The sequence below is a fragment of the Cavia porcellus genome, unplaced genomic scaffold (genome assembly GCF_034190915.1).
Source record: "Cavia porcellus strain 051 isolate PalLab524CR breed Dunkin Hartley unplaced genomic scaffold, mCavPor4.1 scaffold_21, whole genome shotgun sequence".
NCBI classification, from domain to species: Eukaryota; Metazoa; Chordata; class Mammalia; order Rodentia; family Caviidae; genus Cavia; species Cavia porcellus.
Genome location: NW_026947504.1, coordinates 60,206,611 through 60,231,874, shown reverse-complemented (window position 1 = coordinate 60,231,874; position 25,264 = coordinate 60,206,611). Strand labels below are relative to the sequence as shown.

The window sequence follows — 25,264 nt, the reverse complement described above, 5'->3', positions numbered from 1 at the left end:
GTCCTATTACATTTGTTAAGAAGCACACACGTCGCTGCAACATTAGTGTATTTCTTAATATCCTGAGAACAATTGTGTCTTTTGCGACCTTATGCATTTTGTTATACACATTTAAAAAGCTTTTTCAAAGAGGGAGGGAAGAGGAAGGAGATGAAAAAAGATGTATTATGTATGTAGACCAATTTCCCATAAGAAATCAAATTGTTATGTGTAGCAAACATGTATCAATAAAAATAAAACACTAAATAAATAAGTAAAAAAAGGTAAAAACCTTCTTCAGTGAGGGCATCCATAGATATAATGGTTGATACACTGTGTCAATTTTGGAAGTGTAGATGCTTAACTAAGTAATTCAGCAGTACTACATCCTAGGGTGAGAGGACAGGCCCTTACCACTCTGGGATGTTGTTCATGGTGTCAGTTTGAAAAGTTTAGCAGTTATCTAAGTGATTCAGCAGGGGACCAGTGCCTTCACTTTGTAAACTTCCTGAGCCTGTGCAAGACGAGGGCACAGACATGGTATGAGTGTTGTACCCACCCGAGGAAAAGCAGCCTGCATACAACATAAGGGAGGAAAAGAGACTTGCTTCTCCCTTTAGTTTTTGCTGGTTTGCTGTCTTCCACCACCATGAACTGCTGCCCCTCTGCCATGCCACCCTGCCTTGGAGTATGGACTGAAACCTCCACAAACAGTGAGCTACGTAAACCTTTCCTTCTTCAATTTTGGGAGTTGTGTATTTTGTCTTAGCAATGAGGGAAAAGTAACTAAGACATTAGGCTTTGCCTGTTGTCTGCCACAGAAATCCATGGCGCAGAAAAGGATGTATGAGAGATGAGCAATTCGAAGGCAAGTGTAAAGTTACCTTCAGTCGCAGAGCCTGGCAAGGCCAGTGGTGGTGGGGTGAAGTCTCATAGGCCTGAGGCTGCAGTGAGTGCGGAGAGTTAATGTCACCCATGATGGGAGGTGACTGGAGGCTGTCGAATAGGGAAATAACACAGTGTACATATGAAGTGACTCTAACTACAGTAACGGTTGCTAAGGTTACAAGTAGCATCCTGAAGACCATAAGAAGATCATCCCCGGATGATGGTAGTAACTTGGGTAGAGTGGCAGAGATGGAGGTGGGTGCCTTTTGGGGTTAGAACTGACAGAATTAGATGGCAGACTGAAGTGGGTGTGTGAGGAAAAAACAGTCAAACTCTTTCAGTTTCATAGCAAGTGGGTGCTATGGATAAACGTTCAGCAGTGCCATTTACCAAGGAGGAGACTGGGGAGAGGGGAGTAGGTTAGGAAGGGGAGACCAAAGTTGACTATGGAACCAGGAGTTCTTTTGGAATATGTTAAATTTAAATGGTTTTATCCTGGGTTGTTTGATTTTATTGTCTGTGATGGTATGAACAGCTATTTTGAAGAAAACAAGACATTATAATAGCCAGTGCTGATTTAATATCATCTTGTTTTGAAGTCCTACCATGCTTTTGTTCTTCTGTGTCCATTGGTTCTATCCTGTTGTATTTTATTGGATTTTATTATGTGTGATAGTATAAACAAATCTTTTATGGACAATGAGATAATATAGTAACCATTTTTCATTTTCTGTTATTTGGGTCTGAATGCCCTGTAATGCTTTCATTCTCTTTAATGGTTTTATACTATTTTATTATGTTTGATACTATTGTGTATGAAGGTATACTCAACTATTTCAAGGAAAGAGACATTATGGTAGCTACTGATATATCGGGTTGTCTTGTGGTGAAATACTGTGTTGCTTAAATTGTTCTGTTCTGATCTGCTTTGTTACGTCATCTTTTATCTTAATTTCTTTAAAATTAAAAAAAGTTTAAAAATTTAAATATCTGCTTCTTATCCATATGGAACAAGGAAGTAGAAAGCAGGCTATGAGCCTGAAATTGGGAAAGGAAATTGGTACTGGGAAACAAAATTTGTAGATCCTGGATATGTAACTGACGCACAGTATCTGTCCTCCCAGAGAAGAAGCATAACCAGTGCTCACAAGTGTCCAGCACTGGGAAGAGAGGGAGGAGCTGGCAAAGCTGACTGAAGAGTGGTAACCAGTGAGACAGGAAGACCATGTAGATGTTTCAAGAAAGTTCGAGAAAGAATTAGAATTATGAAATATGCTTTAGCACCGATTCTATAAAACAACATAAGCCATGATAAAGGATCAAAGTATGTTAGAATTTCTCTACCTAAAGCCATGATTTAGCAATGGATAGGTCTTGATTCAAGGACCTGCTATTTGTGACTCATAGGCCATGGCTGACCTTTAAGTATTTTATGTTCTTGGATAAATCGACCACTTTGTTCCTTTTTTTTTTCCTGTCTATAATCTAAGATCCATACAGCTGACCTACTTCACAGGAAAATTTGTGAAGAGTCTCGCATATCGATGTGAGAAAATGGACCACAAAGTGGTTTACAATAAATATTAAGATGCTAAACATCAAGGTGGAACTTTATCCAGTTCTACACCCAGTAGCAATTTTCTTTGTACTCTGAGATCATCAATTTGAATTTCTATCATAGGACCCTACGAGGGTCTATTCTAAACCAAATGCAGGAGAAAAATTAGTCTTCAGCTGTCTCCTATTTTCTTTACTTACCTTGTCAGGGCCCAGCGGGATCCCAGGGTCTGACTTCTCCAAGGGTCTCCCCTGCTGACAATCTTCCTAAACAAAGTGTGGCTTCACTTTCCATTCTCTCAGATGGCACTTTCATGACGGGTACTACTGACTCATGCTCTCATATCTTTTACCAACAGGAACAGAGCCTGTGTGTGGCTCACTGTGTCTCTCGCCGCCCTTTGTCCCTCTTGTATTGATAACACCAGATCCCAGTCTCTTCCCGCTGTGCTAAACTCTCCCAAGTTACACAGTCAAAAGAGCTCGTGACAACAAGTAAAAGGCCTATATTCTGATTTTATTCCACTGCAGACTTAAATGTTTGTACAGTACTGAAGGATAGAGAGCCTCGTTTTCCACTTTCGGAAAACAACTCTTTAGAAGAAATGTAAAGTTTCTCTCACTCAATGATACCACAATCACTTTATTATCAATACTGTCTTTCATTGATATATCATAATTACACATTTATGGATGCACATATTTTGATATGCATATCAAACATGATTAAATCAAGTTAATATATTCACTATCTCATTAACCTATCATTTTTATGGCAAGACACTTGAAGCTTATTCTTAGTTATTTTGAAATATAGACTATATTATTATGCGCTGTCCTTACCCTGCTGTCCAATAGACTTCAAAGCCTATTCCTCCTGTCTACCAGAAATTTTGTACCCTTTGATCAACATTTCCCCACCCCTTCTCTTCCCACCCTTTCCACCACAGTCTCTGGTAACCATTGCTAAACTCTTCGCCATGAATTCAATATTATTAGAGTCCCACATGTAAATGTTACCAATACGTTTCTTTCTGTATTTCATTTATTTCACTTAGTGCTGTGTACTGTCTTGGAGAGTCATTCTCCATGTTGCAAATGGCAGGACTTCCCCATGTTTAAAGCTCAATAACATTTCATCGTGTATATAAACATTTTATTTATCCATTCATCCGTTGATGAACTCAGACATTGATACATATTTCAGAAAACAATATCGCTCTCATATATGAGGGACAGCTTGGTAAAATGCTAGTGGGTATTAAGTAGGTGAATGCTTCCTCTTGCAGGGCACATATTTCAACTTTACCTTGGGTACCTGGAGGAATTGCGTCATTCCTTATTTCAAAGGCTTAATTTCAATATTGACAGTATATAAATATTGACAGTATGAAAAATGTTACTTTGGGTAGCTGAATATTTTAATACCTCACAAGTCAATCTTCCCATTTACAACCATGTCACACCCTGAGTCTATGCTCAAATCTCTTCACTTAACACATTCACATAGAAGTGAAGAGATTTGAGAATAGATCATGAAGAACAATCTAGAAAAACAGTATTATATTTCAAGCCCATAAGAATACATTGAATTCCAGAAGGGATCAGTTGGTGGAAAGATGAAAAACTATAGATAATAGGTTGTCACACACACACATGCGCACACACACGCACACACACACACACCTTCACTGGTTTAGGAATGACCAAAATCCCTCCAATGGGTAAGGGAGGGGAGTCAAGATAACAGGAATGTATCACTAGATAATCGAACTATATTCCATCTCATAGAGGGGAGAAAAGATTCTCACAGTTTCATTATATCCAGAGGAACAGCCTAGCTTTTCAGATTCAGCTTGCCTTGGTATCATGTCAATTAAGAGTGGAAACACATAGAAAAGGTAAGGTTTGAGAATGCTGTCACACTATCTTCATACACATCCATTATCTTTCTACAATGATCCAGGCACAGCCGGACTCTTGTGACCTCTTCAAGGCTGGATTTGGGTACCATTTCCAAACATGCTAATGGATTAGAATGAAGCTTGATTGAAGGAGTAAGGAAGAAAATGCCACACCACCTCCACCTTCAAGGCCTGGAAAGGGACGACTAAGTGGAACTGCAGAATCCAGGATGGTCCCCTGAGGGAGAGAAAAGGTGCTTGTATCTGACTGGCACTGGACTTCAGAGGGAAGAGTTTGAAATCAGACAAAGGTGCCTGAGAAATACGATAGATCACTTAAATATTCAGTTTTCTGCAATGTCTACAACTTAATTGAACAACAGGGATCATCTTCTAACTCGTGAGAAGCTCTTTTTAATTAAACTTTGAATTTCTCTGCGGCTCTGCAGAGGCATTCCAGCGTAGCATCTGGCTTTGAGTGAGCAGTAATTTTGGCCACCCACAATGGTTTGGAAAAGTTCTATTGCTGAGTGAAAAGAATTCTTACATGTGACTCACTCCACTAATATTCAGATAGTTAGAATCGCTTATTAGTGTTCATGAAATCTGTATGTTATTTTATTGATTTTTAGAGATATCTGCAAAATATCTGACTGTATGAAACTCTGATGTTGACAAAGTTCCTGATAAAATTTTAGCTCTTACATTGATAAAATGTTGTCAGAACTCCCAGTTTTTAATTTTTAAAATTTTTATTAGTACATGGTTGTATTAAATAATGATTGCACTCACTGTGGGAAGTTGGTACATTATGTGACATATCTGAATTCTTTTTGTTTTTCTTCCCTTCCACCCCCTCATTTTTTGCCAGCATAAGATTCATCTATTTACTTTATAAGTCCTTATAATGTTAATTATCATTTATCCAGATTAACAGCCAGACTACCAGATATTTAAAAAGCCAGATAAGACGATGAACTAAAGCAACGTATGCTTTTAGGTATATTATCCATGAGCATTCTCACTGAATACAGAATTGTTTTATCCTTTATGATAAGACCAAGAAGCTTATGACAATGTATGTGGAACGACTTTCAGGCATGTTAGTCAAAATTCTGAGACAGCAATGCAATAAAGTGAGAAAATTATCATTGTAGAAACTGCTTGAATTTGACATCTGTTTAATTCTCACTGAAATGAATGTCCTATCTGGGGTAAAGAGAGCACTTAATTATTACATAGACACTATTCGCACAAACTATTCAGAGAGGTCTCTGCATTCAATGAAGTAAAAAGGGGCACAGCGATTATGTCTCAAGGGAAAATGAGGTAAACAAGGACATTAGAAAAGGTCGATGTATATAAACGAAGCATAATTCTTTTTTCCAAAATGAAAGTAAACACCATATACTACAAACCTATACTTATTTTAAAAGAAATAAGTAAAATAAAAATAAGTTTTTGAAAAAGAAACAGGAAACTTTACACTGGAAAAGAACAAAGAAGTTCTTCAAGGCTTGATTCTCCTTTTTTAACACAACTGTAAGATGTGCTCGTCTGTTTCTTCACAGAAGAAAACGGAGTATAATAATTCTGATTGTTCCGTGTTGCTATCTTAGAGACTTTGACATTCTAGGCCAGGAATATTGAATGAACAAACATAATGGCCTCTCTAGGTAGGCGCAGTGGATGTCCTGGTTACTCATCAGCATCTTTAATTAGTGGAGGATTTGAGTGGTATCATTTCATGCAGACCAAACATCCTCCTACATCTCCTAGCAATATCAAGGCCAAATAAAACACATGTGAAAAATTCTTCTGAAAGTTTAAAATGCAGTGTTGTATTACAAAGTATTGTTATAAGTTAAATATAGGAGGACATATGACTGGTGCTTGGGGCTCGTTTTTGGATGGAAATTTTTGTGATGCTTGTTGTAAATGAAGGTAATAATTCTGCTGAATGAAGAGAAATTGAAATATGTATTGGAACATTTTTGAAGATAGCAGAAACCCAATTCCAACTAGTTTAAGCAAAAAAGAGATTTATTACTCTTATTGAACTAAAAGTCTAGATGGATAAATGAATCCAGTGATTCAGGCATTGCTTGTTCTGTCTGTCCTTCTGTCTAACTTTTCAAAAGTCCATCTGTCTGTCTCTTTGCTCATCTTTTCCACAACTGATGCTTTACTTTCTCTAAGAGATGGGAAAGATAATCCATTGGTTGGTGTTCTCCTCCATATGGATAGAAAATTCATATTCTGACAGTATTATAGAGGCTGTTCAACAGGGCGGTCAGGGAAAAGTGAATGTTGCCGTTTAAGTCTAACGCCCATCAGAATGCAGAATTCCTGCTTGTTTAGGGAGGTCAGTCTTTCTTCTGTGCAGGTTTTAACTAATTGTGTGACTCTCACACACATTATTAGGGGCATTCTACTTTACTTGTATTCACTTGTTTAAGTATTAATCTTGTTAACAAAATGCCCTCAGAGGAATGCCTAGAATAATGTTTGTATGTAAATTTAGCTGTGGTCCCACCAGGTTGGCATATACAGTAACTGCTACACATCACTTCTGATAATCCCAGGCCTCCGCATTCCAAATGAATGATTCCACCAAGATAGCAAGCTTCTTACTGTGGTATCCATATACTACTCTCAAGGAAGATGGGAAGCCCTGCTGTTATCACATGACCATATGTGAGGCCAGAAATGCCCATGCTCTAGTTCACTGCCCAGCCATGGTAAAGGGGTATTTACAAGTGCTCTGTAGCTTCTCTGACACATCATCCACTGAGCATCACCAGGACACACTGAGCTGTCCTACACATGGGCTGATGCTGTGCTTATTTTTCATTCTATGCCGAGTTCTCGTTTCAGGGAAACATGTGTGGGGCTAAAGGCTGAGGGACAAGTGGTAGGGGGGGGCAGGGAAGAGCCCACTTTTACCAGATGGGGGAAGAGAATGGGTTTCAATTTTATCATCTATGACCTATCCATTGCTCACTAGCTAAATTTATAGCATGGGGAACATACTTGAAAACAATAGACTACCTGCCTAAATTAGGAGGCAAGTGTTTGGAATTGTCTTTTCATGGTAAGGATTCCTGGATTTCAGCATGTATAACGGAAGTTTGGATGTAATATAACTATTTGTTCTTACTTTACTAGTGCTACACATGTTTATGTATATGTATATTTGGAAAGTAATGTAAATGTATGATTGATCTATACTTAAAAGTGATATGAATACTGATGTATTTATTTCCAGTTATTTGTATTGAATGTTTGAAATATGCTTGTGTACAAGGCAACTACATAAGGAAATAATATACGTACAGTTGGTTCCCCATAGAGGAACATTTCCCTGTCAATTTCAGATGCAGTTATATTTCTGCTGAGCAGCTGATATATTTCTGTTTCACTTTGTAACATTGTTTCCCTTCTTTCTGTTGAGACCCACCTCTTCTGGTCATTTTATCCATTCATTTATTAAATTCTATACCTATAGTGTACCTAGACTATGAAAGATGCTTAGGGATCTGTGAAGGAACAAAACAGGCAAAGCCTAAGGAGTTTATGTATCATTTTATCATTTTACATATTCTAGTAACATTATCATAAAATGATATATAAACTCCTTAGGCTTATAGTTATTATTAACTATAAAGCCAAAACAAATTTACAAATGAAATATAAGTAAATCTATAAAAATATAAGTAAATCTGTAACATTATTCAGATCGACTATTTTAATGTGACAGAGAAGGCATTTGTTGAATTTCAAGTGTAGCTGCATGCCTAATTTTATATAATGTTTTGGTTTTGTTTGTGACTTCAATATTATTGATGTGACTTCAATAATACTAATACTATTCATCTAAGAATGCTTTTTAAAACAATATTATTATTTTCAAAATTTTGTTTTCCAGTTCAGGAGCATCTCATCTCATACATAAGCAAAGCTATCAGTAAGAAATTCATAAATGTCAAATTTAGAATTGACTCAATAAAATTGTCTTGTATTTTTAAAGATAAATTTAGCATCACAATATTATTGGAGTATGCATTAAATGGATAATAAATCCAAGTACTTCTTGAAAAAGAAACAGAAAAAACCCACTTCATTATATATTTATTATTATGCTTGCTGCTAATGAATTTTTGCAAATGGGTATATTTAACAACGGGATCTGCTTAGAAGAGGAATACATACCAGCTACAGTGGAGCAGATTATTTTATGTAAAACTTTGACCATGAGATTAGTGAATCATCCTTCAGCAGTTTCTTCTTTTCAAAGTCTTTCAGAATTTCTGTCCAAATAGCATCTGCTTTGGAAATACACATATCACATGGATATATTCAGAGTCCCATGTAATTCTTATAATGTTAAATCTTTTATAAAATTATCGCTGAACCAGCTGATCTGGAGAAATACAGACTGCAATGATAGCTATTGAAGTAAAATACAAATTTAAAGCTTGTAGCGTTTAGTGTTTCACTGACTTTGCAGGTCTAAAGCTGGTAGTCTGATCATCTATTCAGAGGATAACACAATGTAGCATCTATGGGGGGATCTCCTCGTGAAGGTGGTAGCCAGTTAATTCCCTATCATCTTGTTTTGAAGCCTTGTATCACTTTCATTGTTTTATCTGGTTCTGTTTTGTCTTGTGTGATTTTATTATATCCAAAGGCATGAGAAGCTATTTCAGAGATAACAAGATATATTATGGTGGCCATTTTAGATTTACTATTATCTTGTTTTGAAGTGCTTTATTGCATTCATTGTCGTGTTTTATTGGTTCTTTCTGTTCTATTTTGTTTAGTTTTTACTGTGTCTGAAGGTAAGGGCAGCAGTTTCGAAGACAATAAGAGGTATTATGGTAACCATTGTTGATTTTGTATTGTTTTGAAGTCCTGTATCACTTACACTGGTTTGTTTTGACTGGCTTTATTCTGTTTTATTTTGCTTGGCTTTATTCTCTTTAAAAAATTATCCCTGAAATTAAAGTATAACTACCACAAAAAAAGGAGATAAAACATATGGAGCCCATAGTTTGTGAAATAATACTTCACAGAATGTTTCCGTATCAGACAGAGCCCTGTGAGACGGAACCACAGCAACATAGATCAGAATAGACAGGCTGCCTCCAAGCACCAGTCAGGCTTTCCCACCCTTCACTTCCTTACCATTTGGCACCACCTCCCTCATCTGTGGCTATTTTAAGCCATTGCCAAGAAGTCCCTGCCCTGGGAGTAGAGGAATCGTCCATCTTCAGCAGAAGGTGGTGATGAAGAGATGCTGAGGGGGGCTGGGGATTTAGCTCAGCGGCATAAGCGCCTGCCTTGCAAGCAGGCCGTCATGAGTTCGATCCCTGGTACCAATAAAAAGGAAAAAAAAGACCAAAATAAGAGAGAGAGAGAGAGAGAGAGAGAGAGAGAGAGACTGCTGAGGAATACTAGGGTAACATTTCTCTCACATTTTACTGTGCGCACAATTTCCCCAAAGCCCTCAAATGTAGTTCTGCCCTAGTAGGTAGGTGGGGCCTGAGAACCTGCATTTGTAGTAAACTCAGATAACCAATCTGATTGCTCTGGTTTGTAGTTCAGGCTTTGAGAAGCATGAATTTAAGGCTGCTAGACTCTCTTTTAGAGTGAGCCTTAGATGAGGCAAATTTTCCACCTTTTGCTGTATGTTATTTTAAAAATTGCCTAAACTTGGCATTTTACTTGGAACTCAGATATTTGGCTCCTATGAAATAGAGCAGGGATGTATTAGGTAGATTAACCAGATTATAAGATTCTTATTTCACATGAGAAAAAGAAAGTTTCACCAGCCTCAAAGGATATTTATTTATAGAACAGAATTTTTATATCAGCTGTTGGAGTGGTATGAAGTTTCTGCAGTATTAACAGCCAAAAAATCAATATATCAAACTCTAGAAACTAAATTAATTATACATATACTTGATGGTAAATCAATAAATCAGTCAAATGATTTAAAAATGAATTGAATGATTTTTGTTTTCCTTTTGTGGTTGGATTTGAGTGACTGCCAGAAGTTTTAAGGCATCATTATATCAGCTATTCCCATGCTGATATGCATAGCTGTTTTGATTTGTAACTGAATGCTGTATATTATTGGAAGAATCTCATTACAAAGTATCTCCTTCACATAAAACTGTGAAAATCTTGTAGGTAACATAAATGTATTTAACTGTGAGTGGTAGAGAATTTAGCTCACTAGAATTTTAGCAGATGATGTGTTATTTTTCTTGTGTAGAAGGCAGTCTGGAGCTGAGTGGCTTAGTATCAATGGCTCAGTGATGCATGATCACTAACATGGTAACTCTCCTGGGGTTTGCTAACCATGGCAAGATGGTGTCAACTTTGCCATTAAGACTGGGAGAAGGGATAAGACAGCATTAACCTTGTCCATCTTTAACTAAGAAAGTCAAACATTCCCCCCAACACCAGGGTTTTGGTCATTGGTCAAAGTGATGTCACATGAGTATCGCCATCCAATCCCAATAATAGGGGCAAAGGAGAAGTTAGAGAATAGATTGATTACCACTCAATTAACTTCATAGCTGAATTCCTGTTTAATACAAAGGCAGAATATCCTGCTTCTATCTTAGCAGAGACTGTGGTGATTAAAAAGTTTAAGAGACACATGAAATTCCTGAAAGCAACCAACCTCAAAGGATCTAGAGATTTGTGATTATGAAAGTGGAAGATAAAATAATTATATTATCTAACGCTCCCCATAAAAACATGTGAAGTTGTCCTAAATTTGTTTTTTTTTTAAATCTTATTTATTTTTTTTTGAGTCAGGGTCTCACTATGCAGTGCAAGCTAGCTTTGAACTCACTCTTGTAGCCTGGGTTGGCTGTGAACTCATGACAGTCCTCCTGTCTCAGCCTCCTGAGTGCTGGGATAACATGTATAGACCAAGCCCAGCATTTGTCTTTAGTTTGAAAGGTCATGTGGTCATCAGCTGAGGTAAAAAAGGCTTTCCTATGGCTTTTACCCACCTAAATTGTCCACCAAGATTGCAGAATTTAGCAGGAAAGATTGTTTTGCTCTTCTTCTGAGAAGGTTTGGAGCTTTTAGAGACAGAGATTTTATAAATGAACTGTAATGCAATGTGACAGAGCTTCCTTCTCCCAATGTCCTGTCTTCCTTGATGTTACCACAGCTGGCCACTACTCCCAGTGAACTTATATGGTGTGCAGACCTGCATCCCCTGAGTAAGATCACATCACTAAAGAACTCACAAAGAATGTGTGTTAGCTTACCAGTATTATAACAAAACACCTGAGATAACGTATAAAGAGGAAAGCTTTATCTTGGGTCATGGTTTCAGAAGGTTTGGTCCATGGTTGGTGGCTTTGTTGCTTTTGGACCTCTGACATGGCAGAACTTCACAACAGGAGTATGTGATAGAGCAAAGCTGTAAATCAAAGAGAAAGGAAGAAAGGGTGGGAACCTGCTACTGCTTTCAAGGGTACGTTCCTAATGACCTAGTTCCTTCCATTAGTCATATATTCTAAAGGTTATACTTCTTCCCGGTGTGCCAAGCCTGAGGGTCAAGCCGCCCATGCACGGCCCTCTGGGAGATATTCCTGTTCCCAACTAGAGCAGAACGTTACAGAGGTTTTAGCACTCTTTCAGAAAGTTTTTGATTCTTTGACCTCTTCTTAATCTCTGATGCTTTCATATATACAATAGTTCTTAGTATTAAACTTAGAGTATTTGGCATATTTATTTTGAACTTGCTATGGGTTCTTGGCTTTAACTATTCTTAATTTCAATTCTTTTTATAAGTATCATGGTTGTTTCTGTTTCTAAGAAAGAACTCCTTTGGCCCTCATACATTTGTCTGTGAAGAGCATTCCTTCTTCCAGATTTATAAGGGTTCTGTATTTCTTATTTTCTTGCAGAGCTAAGAAGTTATATGGCTTCTGTTATGGTGTTAGGTTAGTCTATTAACATATTTTTTAGTTCACTAGTACATTAGGTAAGGCTATAGAATTGCTGGGGTTCTGGGTAATGATTCATAGCCTGGTGCTTGACACTTCCAGATATTAGTCTTAATCAGTGTAAAAAATATTTACCCATATTTTGATACTTCTTTTTGTTTTGGACTATCATCACACAAAACTGTAATTTCAATAGAAAAGGAAAGTCTAGTAATACGTATTTAAATATATAACATCTTTTTCTGAGACTTAGGTTAATAGAATTATTTCCCCCAAAGTGTTTATATTTAAAGAATATAAGGGAAATAATTCAGAACTATGAGTCTGAATGAATAAAATTCAGATCCTGGGGCACCTGAGAGACATTTAAGCCCTGAGTCTTACCTCGGTCTCTTAAATCAGTCTGTACAGCCTCACCCAATTCTGCCTACTTTACTAGTCCTTATAAGGGCCAGCCCCCCATCACAAAGTGTGCTCAAAAAGAGGTTGCCATGAGGCAAAGTACTGCAGAAGAGTGTGAGGTTTATGTAACCAAGTGTCCAGGGTAAAGGTGTTAAGTTACTGAAGGAGGAGGTTTTAAGCTCTGAAGAGAAATGGAATCTGCTCATCAGTTTTCTTTGGAGGTAGCTCCTATGATTTTCTAGCAAATATTTTCTACGAATGAAGATTGTAATCTCTGTAGAAGGAAAGAAGGATTATGAATTAACAATCAAATGTTATTTCAAGTCTTTCACATGATCTGTTAGGAAAAGCACAAGGGCCTATCTTGTCTTTTCTCTCACAACGCAATCAACACAGAAAACTTGTGCGACTCAAAAGGTTTGGAGATTTCTCTCCACTAGCAAGCAAGGAATTCTGACGTGGTACTAGTTGGATACCTGTAATGCGATTCATTTCTGAAATTACCTATCTAGAGAGAGTGTCAAATCCCTCAAATTAAGGGCTAGATTCCCAATCCTGCCGCAACACGACCACCAAATGCTGGTTGCAAGTTCTGGTGTTTTACCTCTATTTCTGACCATCAGACTATAAGGTTCCTACAACCATTTCAATTACTTTCCTGGAGCAACTCACAGAACTCAAGAAACATTTACATTTACTGTTTTGATGTAAAAGATAGTACAGAGGATCCAGAAAAGAGGTGCATACGGGATGATATGGGAGAAGGCACACAGAGCTTCCTTGCCCTCTCCAAAAGCAGTTTTGTCCAGGAACCTCCTCACGTTCAGCTGCCTGGTAGGTCTCCGGATTTGAGTTCTATGGAGACCTCATTGCACAGATGTAACTGCCAATAGGCTGCAGGGCTGGGGGATCCAGCAGGGCCTGTATGTTCAGATTCTTCTGGGCTTCTCTGAGCAGCATTCCTCTCCCCAGGGCATAGGGCCAAGACCCTCTGGAATGAAAGGGGTCTTTTGACCTAATATCAGAGTAGGTAAGTCAGAGTTATGAGGCAGGAACCAAGGAAGAAAAAAATACATATATCACATAATTGTGCCATATACATGTCATATATTTGTATATTACAATATATCACGTAATAACAAGGAAAAAAATTGGGGCACTTGATCTTTCTGATTTATGTGGAGAAAACAAATTTCCCCCATGTAATAAATGCTTATAATGCTAAAAATACAAGCAGTCCTTTTTTTAACCAAAAGCATTTCATCCACTAATGAGTTAAAAAGAAGATAACCCAGATATTTAAAAATTGAAAGAAACTTAGAAAGGGTAGTATCAAGATATTTGGAAACACAACAGTTGGATGACTACTTAAATATATACGGTGGCAAAAATATACCCTTGCTGTTGGGAGCAGCAAAGATGTGTCAGCTTATGGAACAAGGAAATGATGGGGCTCGGAGAGCAACTTTGATGAGCTACAGCTGCTAAGTCTGCTCCGCACATGGCCCCCCGCAGTGTTCCTACACATGTGCTTCTGCTGCCAAGCCAAGAGCTGTATGTGTACCGACTGTGGGGTCCAAGTGGATTTCTTTTCCCCAAAAGCACTTTGCAACCCTCAGAAATTCTACTACTTACCTAATTTGCTCCTATTTTCTTAGATCATGCAGACAAATCCAGTGCCTCTTCCGCCAGACAGTCCTTCAAACACTGTGGGCAGTGCTGCTTCACCATCTGAGCGGTCTCTTCTGCAAGCTGTACTTGTGTGGTCTCACTGAGTTTTATGAATTTGTGCGTGTGTGTGTGCCTCCTCCCCTTTTCTACCTCTTCTTTAACCTGTCCATTTTACACATTGTCACCTAGCACTTATCCTCGGGACTACGGGGCACTACACCAGAAAGCGAGTGTGTCCAAGGTTGTCACCTGCGGGTATTAAACAGGTAAGCTTTTCCTTTTCTTGCAACCCAAAACAAAAATTAAAAGGAAGATGGTCCCAAACTCCCAGCTTATCACTGCAATTTCTGATCTTATCACTGCTCATTTATACAACTTTGCACTATGCAATGAGGTACACGGCAGGAGCAAGGGGACTGGGGCTGGAAGATCTTGCAGCAGTGTGCAGGCGCTGTCACTGTAACCGTGGGAAAAGCCCTTGACTTCTCTGAATCTATCCCATTGCCTGTAGTAATTAGCAGATATCACTGATGTGTACAGCACTTCAGTGTATTTCGACATACCCCGTCTTACTGAATGCACAGCGCTCCTCGCTGTGTCCTTTCTAAACCTTTGTGAGGAGCAGGGAGGTTAAACAGTACTTAGCTCCCTGCCTCTCGCCTCCCACTTTGCTGGGTCTTTGGTGCCATGTTCCTTCCATCCAACTTCTTCTTGCCTTCCCTGATGCTCTGGTTTGCATTTGTATCATTTTCTTTCAATTTTACATTTCACTGATTACCCTGCAGAAATAATTGAAGCTGTACAGTCTAAAGTTTTTCAACCTCCTTCCCCTCCACCATCAAAATTAATAATGCATTTACCCATCTTTGTCTCCTTCCTATCTCAGAGGAAGCTTCATCCTTTGTTCCGGACCCAAGTTCTCACCTCTTAAGTACCACTCTTAATCCACTACCCTACAGTCTCAACTCTTGACTTATCACACACATCTTCTAACTTTTCTCACCAGCATTTCCTCATGTTGACTGAGAAGATTATGTATATATTTGTTTTTTAAAATTCTCTCCATTGCTGTTATGATCGAGATCTAAAAACGTCCCCTAAAGTCTTATGTTTGGAAGATGGGGTGCAGCACTGTGCTCCACTGATGAGTTCAGCTGCTGAACGTGCTATTGGGAGGTGCAGCCTGGTTTGAGGTGGGTCACTTGGGACTTGACTGGATGGATGGATTCTTGTCTTGGGTCCTGTCTTTGTCCTCTGCTTCCTGACTTCCATGGGGTGAGCAGTGGTCCTTTGCCAAGACTTTTGTCACGCCATTTCTGCCTTGGAGCCAACCAACTTTGGACTGGACCTGCTGAGAATTATAAATCAAAAAACCTTTTCTCCTTTAAGTTGATAGTGTCAGGTATTTTGTCCCGGCAATGGGAACATGACTAGTGTAATCCCCAAATAAAACACATCACCGTTTAATAACTGTCTCCAACCTGCACGGATCACCATCATTGCTGCTGATTACACGGAGTCCTTGAGAGACAGCTTCAGCCTTGCTGTCCCTGTTTCCCTTGTTAAAGTCCTGGAGGTGGGACTTTTACTCTTGGGTGCTGATCTGTTCCCCTTCTTCACACCACACTCCCTGTAGAATACCAACTCTTCCCTGGCTGGGAGCCCTCAGGCTTTTCTTGTTCCAGATTTGTCTTTCTCCGTACACCTGAAGGCTGCTTGTGTGTCAGCCCTGCTGTGGTTTGGGTGTGTCCCCTGGAACACACACAGTGGAAATTTTACGTCAAAATTCATGTCCATGGTATTTAAGAGGTGAGAACTTTGGAAGGTTAAGAGAGCTCAGCTATCATGAATGGATTAACCCATTCATAAAGTAGTGGTTCATTTCAAGAGTATCTTTGTTAAAAAGAAAAAAAATAAGCTGACTACGGACACATGCTCTGTCTCACCATAAATACTGCCTTCTGCCCTGTTATTGTTCAATGAGAAGGGCTTCACCCTCGAAAGAGGACATGCCGGATATGCTGGCACCATGCTTTGGTCTTCCCAGCCTCCAAAACTATAAGAAACAAATGTCTATTCTTTATTAATTATTCAATTGTTCATTATACAACAGAAAGGAGACTAAGAAAAGTCCATTGATCAAGACCTGCTGAGACAGAGCAGAAGGAACAGGGCACTGAGGTTCCACAAACACGGGTTCAAATCCTGTTTTGTCATTCTGCTGGGTCTGGGTAGTCAGTTTGCTCTGATTTTCCTTATTTTTAAACTTTATGTTGGAAAGTTATGCTGATATATAAAGGGAATCATGGATTTAAAGCCACATAAATAGTACTTTAAAAAAAGTAAAGGTTTCATGAACACCATCTTCTCCCTCTGTAGAAAATTGACTCTAATCTCTCCCCCCCCTGTCACTACCACCACCAGGCTAACCACATTCCATCTGTCTACCAGTCAGACTATTGCCAAAACTGAGCCTGCCCCATCGTGTTCTCATCAGCAGTTGTATGGCTGGCTTGTACAAATGGGCTCAAAGAACCAGCTACATTTCCACCTACACTCTCCAGTCCCATATAACTCGAATCAATCAGCAGGGTCTAAGTTTAGTTTTATCTGACTAAATAGGCAACTCTAGCCTCAAACCTTAGCCATAGATTATATCTTCTTGACTCTTAGAATCTAAATCATTCTCTCAGAGATAAAGTCCATCCTTTCAGGAGCTCAGCCTATTTCGGATCAATCCAGAGACTGATTCTTAAAATCAGCATCCTTATTACTGTGACTTCTTCAAACTTCTTTCTTGGTCTGCTTCTTCTTTTCCCTAGTTTCTGTCTCGTTCCTCTGCTTTTTTTTTTTTTTTTTAATGCTACTTTCTCCCTTGAGCAATGATACACCTTAAATCTTTCATGTTTCCCAAAGGTCCACACAAAATCTTTAGGAGGTGGTGTCCAGTGGAAGGGAATTAGGTCACTGGGTCTTGCCCTTGAAAGAGATAGCATAACCCTGGTCCCTCCTGGCCTCCCTTTTGTCCCTGGCTAACATGAAGCAAACAGATCTCTTCTATCATATACTCCTATCACTGGCCTAGGTGACCACAGACCGAAACCTCCAAAACTGAACCAAAACAAACCTTTCTTCCTTTTAATTTATCTTAATTACTTATTACAGAGGTAAAAACACTAACTATCACAAGCACTGTCATGCCTGTCAACAAACTTTATTTCCATTATTATCCTCTCCATGAGAAATTCCCCATTCTCTGAAACCCTGGTCCAGGCTATCCTGAACGCCAGACCCGAATTCTTTTACTGTCTTACATGCACATATCCGGCAATATCTCGTTGCCTTTCTTCTTTCTGTGTTTTCCAACTCTGTGAATAGAACCACTGCTCACTCGCGACACTCAAAGCAGAAATCAAGTTGCCATCCACTGTCCGCCCTTATCTGCTTCCTGGCTTCCCATCCATCTCTAAGGCTTCATCAGTTCTGCTTCTTTTCCAAATTGTTTTGCATTATTTTGTTTTGTTTTTTGTCTTTGCTTTGTTTGAGACAGCATACTGTTAAATAGTCCAGCCTGGTTTTGAGTTCATTATGACCCAGCAGTGGTCCTCCAGCCTCAGCCCCCCAAGTGCTAGGATTATAGGCTTAGGCCACTACACCCCTCCCATCTCTTCTCTGAGCTGTATTCAAATTCTTACTGTGCTTTATTCAGCCAACTGCTCTACATTGTAACTACCCTCATGCTCAAACCAGAGCTATCTTTTAAAAACAAACTTTCATTGTCTAAATGTTTCTTAATATGTAACCTTTTCCACAATCACCCATGGGGCATTTCACAGCAGGCTCCAGTTTGCCTTAATGCTTACCCCTTGCAGAAAGTCCCCTGGAGCCTGCAGGAATGCCATGTGGCCTCTGTTTACCTTGCAATTTCAGTTCATTAACTGATTATTTTCCCTTTCAGGCTCTCTCCTCTGCCAGAATGTCTAGACCTTTTGAATTGTTTAGTATATGTAGGTGATTCAGACTCAGAAAAATTCTTCTGATGGATATTTTTAGCCATCAAATGACAGTCTACACATTTATCATAGAGTTTATAAAAGTTTACACAAAATCTATAACTGCCCCAATGGCATCTAAGAAATGAAAGAAGCATAGCATGATAACATTAGCAGAGTGATTCTCAAAATTTTTTCCATTGAACACTGAACTCCTATTTATCCAAGTTAAGAGGAAGAACCAACACAGAATCTCACAGTGTTAAGCACAGAAATCCATGTACTTTGTTGTATAACATGATTTTTTCCCATCTCACAGAGTGACTTTTACAAAGAAGCTTTTATTAGAGTGATAAAATTAATTCCCAACCCCAGACACTAGATTTAGGGATAACACTAAAGTATGGATTAATTTTAGGCGTCAGAGAGGCTGGAAAACCACATTCGTTACAGATACTATGAATTTACAACCACAGTTTGGACTGAGAATGTGTTTTTCTGTCTTCCTTGAATTGTTTATGTTCTACGCAACCTTGCCTTTTGTCCTAGCCAAAGATTGCCATTCATGCTACAACAATGTGCTATGCCCTGTCATACATATGGCTAGGCATACAGAAAGTTGATGATTTTTTTGTTTCTTTGTCATTATATATGGGTCAGCTGCAAAGCACATTCCTATACTAGAGCCTACAAAATACAGCCATTATGGAAATGAGAGATTATTCTATTTTTACTCACTTTCACTTTAATTGCAAATTGTTAGTGCAGTAATTTCCACAAAAGGGTTATGCAAGCATGCCAAATTGCTTGAAATATTTTCCACTTCTCTGACTTCCCATGGGAAAAGCCACTAGGTTGCATTTGTGGCATCTCAGCTGGTTCGAGCAGCCTAATTGGGATTTACAAGCTTTAAGCTGCACTGGTTTACAGATGAGCATCCGTGGACATGCAGGGACTCTGGTCTCCACAGCCTCACTGGAATGTGGAAATGTGCAAAGTATTCCTATAAAATACAGCCCGAGGGATGGTAGCAAACATCTTTTGTTTATATTTTTTCCTTAAAATTATTTTTTTGAAAGATTTGAACTGAGCCAGAAATTTCATTAGGAAACAGGTATACTGTAGGTTCTTTAAAGGAGTTCAGGGCTCCACCTCTCATATGTGAGAAAGAGACTCTCAGGAATATGTAACTTTTCTGCCCTTTGGGCAGAAGCACCTGATTACCCGCCGCATCTGTCACCGTCAGCTAATTGTAAACATAGGCCCTTCCCGATGCACTGTACTAATACAAAACAGTTAATGAAATCTCAGAAGAAAATACTGGACTCAAGAAATCAAACTCTTATTGTGATGTTGCTTTGATCGCCAATGCTGATTCTTACACACGTAGTCATGCACCTCTTTGAATTTCATTTGTCATAGTTTTCAAATTCTAACACTGATTGTCTTTTAAACCAACAGGGGAAAAAGGCAATACTTCATTTGCCCCTGAAACTTAGGCAAGCATGTTAATTACTGCAGGATCTTGCTAGAATGTAGGTTCAGATTTAGTGGATCTGAGAGGACCAAAGAAGCTGCATCTCCAGTGCATGCCCAAGTTCTCTGATGCTCAAGTCTGAACCACAGTTTACGTAGGATGGATGTGGACTATGCTGTTTGCCCTTCATTTTTTTTCAGGATCGCTATGCAGTCCGGTCACCATCTTACCTGCTTGGTGACCAATACAGCAACACTCCCTAATATAATCTTGGCTGCTTTATCTCTTAAATCCGTTCTTCTCTTCACTCTTGCTATTCCCTCTGGGATCTTTCAGGAAGCATCCTAGTGTCTAGGACTCTGATCCATCACGTAAGATGTTCAAGACTCCTTCCTGACAATTTTAGAAACAAATGTCACACATCCGTTCTCTCCATTTATAAATGAACTGTTTGTGAAAATGCACTGGGCAGGTGGGAATGTATCAAAAGTTCCCTGTGGGTCTCAAGCTGATGTATTTCTTTTTCTTTCTCAGTTAAAAATGGAAAAGCTGAATCTGACTATCTCTAAAAGCCCTTTCTTCTTCAATCCTTTAAGCTTCTGAGAGCTGGTCTTTTACTTATCTGGATAAATTTTTACCATTGTGAACCAGAGTATGCCTTTAAGCGGGTGGTTCTCCACACACACACACACACACACACACACACACACACATACACACACACACACTCATTCTTCTGTGGAAGAGCGCCTTACTCAAGCTGTAAGGATGGCACAGTGGCATTGCATCTTTATTAGCTTGTCACATGATTCATCATATAATTATTTGATCACATAATTTATTCATGGCCCTCATACACATTCTGTGCATCTGTCACGGACTCTGTCTAGCTGAGTGGAGAGAAAGGAGGCAATCATGAAAGCCTGTCCTAGTTCCACACCACAGGGTTCAGCTAGACCAGGCAAGAAGTCACCCAGAGCACCAGAAGCAGCTTGAACCCAAACAAGAAGAGAGTGAATCTAAAAAGTGAAGCCAGAGATGAGAGCTGGAGTATTGTCAGGGGAGTGAGGTGGAGCCACTGTCAAGAAGTAAGATGTGATCAGAAAGCAGGTTTGGAAACAGGGCAGAAAGCTGACTTTGAAAGGATGTAAGGTGAATGGTTCTAAATAAATGTCCTGAACACTTTAAGTGGATGGGGATAAATCTGTAAATTTCTAGACTAACGGAGCTATTGAGCGTTTGTTGGAGAACTTCGTGAGGACAGAAAGTCTACTCACTTTCTTGCTGAGGGCCTAAAACAAGTGCTTGACATAATGAGAGATGAATTATAAAGAAACAATGAACAAATGAATGCACAAATGAAACAAATTACATTCAGATCACAGAATGTATCCTTTTTTCCCATATACATTTTCCCCAATTTTTTGTCATCATGAAAGTTCATATCCTTATTGGTTCTAAAGCAAATTAAATGGTTTCTCCAATTCTCCAATCTCTTCCAATTTTAATGCCTGCTCTAGACTGTAATTGGGTTCATCCTCTCATTTGTAATTATTTGTATATTCTGTTCCATCAAAGTGAGTTCCTTGAGATCAGAGAAAGTGTCCTGCCAAGGTTTTATTTGCCGGATGTAGCCAGCACTGAAGAAATAACTGTAGAAGTGAATCATGTGATGACATATGTTAAGTCATTATAAGGATTCAGTAGCTTAAACATTTAAATCCATCTACTTACAAAATCTTCAGCAACCAAATACTTGAGAATTACACTTGACTAAAATATTCTTAAAGACCCACTCCATTCAACTTTGCATATTAACTATTTCTTGAGGGTTTTAAGTTTGTGTTTCTTAAGCTACAAAAGCCTTTTATGAAGCAGTAGTCCCTCACTTTTTCTAAGGTACCAGAACCTTGAGAGCTGTGGGCTACCTTCTCCACAAACACAGCTATGCAATAGGAACAGTTGTGAATGTGATTTCAGGAGATCCAGGAATCCCCTAAATTCTGAACAACCCCAAAAGTGGATGTGAGTCAAGCCTGGAACTTCCGCTTCTGCTGGGGAAGAATGCAGGTTTTCTATAACTAAAGACTCTCCTGTTTCCTCCCCCCAGACAACCCTTCCCCGACCCTTTCACCTAGCGTTTAGGAACACAGAGAGCCAGTCCATCAACACTGATTTTGAGACAGACAAGACTCAGGGGCACAATACATAGTAGGGCACATTTTATTTTGTAGGCTTGTCTTCAGTGGCTTTTATCATGGGTTTATGGAAAACAAAAAGGGATTGGCTGATGTGCTTACTCTTAAAGCCTGGAAAAACAGGCAGGTGCTTTTGAAATTGCCAGCTGATGAAAGCAAGCACACAGACTTTCCTCTCTTCTTTTCTGTTGGCCCCTGAGAGGTTTTGGCTGTCCTTGGAGGAGCTGTTGGTAGCAAAGCTTGATTCTCTGCTCCAGGAGCCTCCCCTGACACTTCCTTTCTCTTTAAAGACTTCTTTCTTCCAACTTCAAAATAGAATGTGTATCTGATATGTAGGAAAGCTTGTTGGAAGAAGGGGATTAGGTCTGCAAAACGATTTAAAACTAAAGTTAATCTGTTGAATATTAATTCTAGTTTAATATCCTGACAGCTTTATCTTAGAAGAAAGGACTTCCAAGTTACTGTTTCAATATCCTTTGCAATTTTGAAAAAAAGAAATTTCTCTGAGGCAAGTTATATGGCATGATGGAAGAGAACAGAAAAATCTCGTAAGATCTCAAAATTTAATCATCCTCTCACATTCTTACCTTTGGCTGTTTTTGCTGGGTAACTTGCCACCTTCAAGTGACAGACCCTTAGGATCCACCTAGCACTTGAAACAGGATCCTCAACATCTTTTTAGAGTGGTAATAACCTTTCTCAGGCTCATTTGTTCAACACGTGATTGATTTCTCAATATGTTGAGAGACAGCGATGTTGATAAACAGCATGTTGATGCATGAAAAGCATGATGATTGGTCACCAATTAAATAACAAAATCATAGCTTAATTGACATCATCCATTCTGATGTATGTCACCAGAATAAGCATAATTATGGGGAAGGAATGTATTCATTTCATCTGATTAACCTATGAACAAACCAATCGTTCTGCAGTGGGCTTCAGATGAAAGGGAAACAAGCTGCAACCTGCAGGATGAGTTTTTAGGAGATGTATATAAGGTGAAGACCCTGCAACTGGGAGGAATATGGGTTCAAAATTAATCCAATCATCTGATAACACTTGTACAGATAGTGTGCATTAAAGAAGTCATAGTCTATAAGCCTGTTTCTATAAATTTTGTTCATTAACTAACGCTCTCACATAAATATTTTATGTAATTCATACCATGCTTAAGCAAAGAAATCTAATTTGATACAAAAAAAAGAAGAGATAATTTACTTTCAAATTTCACTTATTTCAATTTCTTGTGGATGGAAAGACACACAAAAGTACCACTCCCCTAACTCAAGGCTTCAGCTGCAGGGTAGCAGTAAGCAAAAACAAGCAAATAAAACCCCACACAAAATGAAGCCAATTGATGTTACCATACTAATTGTTCTTTTTAGCAAGGCAAGATAAGACATGATACACATAGAAGCTGACACCTATCAATTTGGAGTGAGTTTCTTGTTTTCTTCCCCCTCAAGCAGGCTGTTCCTTAACTGTGTTCTTAGACAGGCATTTTGCATACCTAGATCCCGGTTCCTCACTTGTAAAATAAGAGGATTAGAATTACAAGGTCTAGCATTTATTGAACATTTTAATTGTGTCAGGCACTGTGCCTAGCACTTTAATGCATCTTTTTTAATCCTTAAAACAACACTCCAAAGTAGACATCATCTCCACATTACAGAAGTAAAAGTTGAGGCTAAGACTTGCTGATTGTTCATAAGAAACAAATAATATATCTGCAGTTGCTACAGCTGGAATCTTACATTAAGAGACCTCAAAATATGGTGCTTATCCTTGAGGTGCTTGTACTAGTTTTCTCGGGCTACCATAACAAAATGCTACAAGCAGGGTGCTTGAACAACAATAACTGATCATCTCCCCAATCTTCACATGATGTTCTCCCTATATAACATGCCTGTGTCCAAATTTCCCTTTTCAGATATTAATCATATTGGAGTAGGAGGTGGCACTATTCCAATATGACCTCATCTTAACTAATGTCTTCTGCAATAACCCTATTTTGAAATAAGATCACCTTGTAAGGTGTCAGATCTTTGGATATAATTCAACACACAAGAGTGTTTACATGATAAAGCTCTACACTACAAGTACACCATATCAATTAGTACTAGGACATAAGCAATAGTTTCAGATAACTCTACATGTTGGAGTATATGATCACTTGCTTTGGTGGATGATCAAAGCAGCTCTTCAGAAGTCTGAGAAACCGTATTTGAATGAGATAGTGTGGGAATGTCTCGTACTGTGGTGGGATTTGAACTGGGGTATAAAGAATACACTAGGACTAGGGATATAGATCAGCAACACAAGCACCTGCCGCCTGGCAAGTACAAGGTCCTGAGTTCAATTCCCAATACCAAGAAAGAAAGAAAAAAATGTGAATCCATAGAAAGACAAAAGAGGGTTATTTTTCCTGTATAGAACAACAAACATTTGTTAGGGATTGTGAGATACAAAAGATAGGGAGACCTTGTTCCTGTAATCATAGAGTTCACAATTTAGCTCAAGAGAAGATATCAAACTTGATAAAAAGCTACCCAGGCAAAAGTTTAAAATACGCCCTTAATTCTCATGGGTGTGGGTGAACTGAAGTGGCCACAGGAGTGATAGGCCAGGATGAACCTTTCTACCACGTTAGGAAGGTCCAGTGATCAAGAGTGACACGCGCTCAGCTTTCTCAAAAGCATGGGTTTTGGATAAGAAAAATCCAGAAGAGAGGCTTCCAGGGCAAAAAGGTACTGTGGTGAAACTGAGACCTGGCAGCCCATGAAAACACCACGCGCTTGCAGGGAAATGCTCCCGAGAAAAGAAGGGAATGTTGTCCAGTACTGTACCTGCAACTTTCCAGGTTTCTGTGCTGTTTCTCAAGGCATTTCCCAAAGTTTGTGGTCAAAATTTGTGTTCTGTGGCACACTGATAGTTGTTCCTCAATTTTAAAAATAAATCACAAGGTAAAGAAATAATAGATAAATTATCAGTATAAATTTAGTCAGATCCTGGCAGACCATACCACACTCAAAGTGAGTAATATCAACACAGTTTAGTAAATTGCAGGGTATGAAGACACCACAAAGGAGGGTAGAGTGACCTGAAACTAGTACCAGCACAGGGTCATCGGCCACTTGGAGGGTCAGAAGAGAAAGGGTGCTGTATTGCCTAGAAAGACCTGTGCCCTCAAGTTGAGGGACACAGCCAGCCCATG

General features: G+C 38.9%; 2 long non-coding RNA genes across 2 annotated transcripts in view; one reads left to right on the top strand and one right to left on the bottom strand.

Moving 5' to 3' along the window:
• The first annotated feature begins 492 nt into the window (after positions 1-492).
• Positions 493-25,264, top strand: part of LOC134471998 (uncharacterized) — a 66,549-nt gene continuing 41,777 nt past the window's right edge. The window contains exons 1-2 of the long non-coding RNA XR_010041823.1: positions 493-692; positions 14,570-14,646. This is a non-coding gene — a long non-coding RNA (uncharacterized LOC134471998). The remainder of the gene's footprint in view (positions 693-14,569; positions 14,647-25,264) is intronic.
• Positions 9,523-14,015, bottom strand: LOC134472055 (uncharacterized). Its single transcript, XR_010041880.1, has 3 exons — positions 13,457-14,015; positions 11,624-11,778; positions 9,523-9,700 (listed from the first exon to the last, which is right to left on the bottom strand). It is a non-coding gene; the product is annotated as an uncharacterized LOC134472055 (long non-coding RNA).